The following is a 2,742-nucleotide window of genomic DNA, read 5'->3' as shown; positions in this document are numbered from 1 at the left end:
GTCTCTGAATCCTTAGCATTGTATGACAAAAAATGTTTGTTTTTTTTTCAATCCAGTTATCAGTTTCCCATGCTCTTGACCTCTCAAAAAAAAAAAAATCCTATGGGGAGCGGGGATTGTTGATTGAGGAGAGTAAGCTTTGTGTTTCGGGCTTCTTCAACTTCAATTTATTATGTCAATCCACACTATTTTTGTTTTAAGTTTTTATTTAAATTCCAGTTATTTAACACAGTGTAATATTAGTTTCAGGTGTACAATACAGTGATTCAACACTTACATACAATACCCAGTGCTCATCACAAGTGCCCTCCTTAATCCCCATCATCTATCTCACTCTGGTAACCAGCAGTTTGTTGTCTATATTTAAAAGTCTGTTTTGGTTTGCTTTTCTCTTTCTTTTTTTCCCCTTATGATCATTTGTTTTGTTTCTTAAATTCCACATACAAGTGAAATCATATGGTACTTATCTTTCTCTGACTGGCTTATTTTGCTTAGCATAATACTCTCTAGCTCTGTCACATTAAAAATATATCAGCTCGGGGCGCCTGGGTGGCTCACTCAGTGGGTTAAGTGTCGGACTTCAGCTCAGGTCATGATCTCACGGTTTGTGGGTTCAAGCCCCGCATCAGGCTTTGTGCTGACAGCCAGCTCAGAGTCTGGAGACTGCTTTGGATTGTGTGTCACCCTCTCTCTCTGACCTTCCCCTGCTCACGCTGTCTCTCTCTTTCTCTTTCTCTTAGCAATAAATAAAACGTTTAAAAAATCAGCTCATTTTTCCATGTTAGAGTAGTCTTCTAACCTTCTTAAGTGGTAATATCCAGACAAGGAATTAACTCCAGAAACTGAAGTTCAACTCTTCTCTGTTTACCATTCTTATCAATGTCTTTAATAAAAATTGTGTTTTAGAAAAATTATATGATGTTTCTGGTTTTTATGGGAAGAGCAATGCAATTTGACAATTTTCTATACTCTAACTGGAATTGAAACACTGATTTCTTTAATCTGAATTTTGAATCGATGTTTTTGTTGTATTACTTCTATAGTTGTAAAGTGATATGGTCAGCAGTGAAGTCTTATTTACATTGAACTATGGCAGAACAACATGCTAAGAAACATTTGAAAAAAAACTACTGCTGTAAAGGCCTTATATTAGGTAAGATAGTGGTTTTAATTTACTACATTTTCCTTACATCTAACCACATTAAACATTCATAAAACAGATAGACCTTGTTTCATTGTTTTCACTATAAACAGTAGCTGCTTGGATACTTGTCTGTGCTTCATAGCACTGTCAGGAAGGGTAAACCTATTACAAACAAATACCATTGCTGGTATGGATGAATAATTAGGGTGCAGTGAGAATATGAGGAATTAATCAGCAAAATTCATTTTAGAGCCTTGGTAAAATGATGGTAGATGAGGTTAGGCAATTATTTAACAAATACTCATCGACTGGTGACTACATCCAAGACACCACAGCAAGGATTATAACCAGGAAATACATTAAAATGTATATACCGTGTGTACTTGGATGCCAGGTATAAACTAGGAGCTCCTGGTGCTGGAGACATAGGAGGTATAGACTCTTAGAGGTGACCTAGTTTCTCTTTTTTTTTCCTTGAAGTTTACCTCTTTCCCCCTTTTCTTTAAGTAATACATAAGAAAATGTAAATGCCATTGAAAATAGATCTGACCATTTCTGTTCTATTTGTAAAGCACTTATTTCTAAAAAGATCATTTTTATGGGTATATTAAAAGGCAATGAAAATATGTCATTAGAAATTCTTGACTCTTGCATTTGATCCTGTGTTCTCTAAATTAGGGGAAAATGCAAGGAAGAGCTAACAAAGGTCAATAGAAAAAAAAGTGAGTTACTTGAGGAAGTGGCTTGAAAAATAGGAAATATTCATGTGCATTTATTTTAGGAGACTTTAAAGTCAATGCTTTTCGAATGCTATAAGTGAGAAGCTGACTATTTTAGAACATTGTGACCCTACTCATCACATATGCAGATTGATGTGACTTTTAAGAGTGAGCAATTAGTACCCTCAAAAAGGACATTAGAGTAATTCATTCACAAAAAAGCATAAACCCTCTTGCTTTAATGCTGCAATTATAACATACTAATTATTTCAAATGCCAAATGTAAATAAGTGTTTCAACAGACATCTATTTTTTTTTCCAAGTATGTCCCAGATACTGTTTGAGTTGCTAGAGATATAATAACGACCAGAAAGGTGACCAAATATTTCATCACCAAAATGACACCCTTTGAAAACAGCCCTAAATAATTATTCCTGAATAAAAAATATAAACTGTGACTATGATCACTTAAAAGTGCTTGAAACAGGGGGCAAGATGACGGAGAAGGAGCTCCGTACTTGCACTCGCGCCCATACATCACACGGAAAAGATCTGAAGCCATTGCAAACCTTACAAAACCTGAGAGATTGGGAGACAAAGGACGCAGAATCCACTGAGAGAGCCTTCTAACGTGAGTGCGAACCGGGGAAGATAAAATCGGGCCGGGATCGGAGACTCCAGGGTGGGAGGCGATCCCCCTCTACCCTCTACGGGGAGTGAGAGGGGAAAAGGAGAGAGTCCGAAACAGAAAAACCTCCGTTTGGGGGTGAAAAAACCTCCACTCGGGGCATAGAAAAACCATACTTGCCAAATACCTGCACCCCAGGTCCCCTAACGCCAACTGGTCCTGGGGGGGCTGAGCACACAAACTGCTTCTTT

Source organism: Crocuta crocuta, unplaced genomic scaffold, assembly GCF_008692635.1.
Source record: "Crocuta crocuta isolate KB4526 unplaced genomic scaffold, BGI_CrCroc_1.0 scaffold291, whole genome shotgun sequence".
NCBI classification, from domain to species: Eukaryota; Metazoa; Chordata; class Mammalia; order Carnivora; family Hyaenidae; genus Crocuta; species Crocuta crocuta.
Note: the sequence above shows the minus strand (reverse complement) of the source record.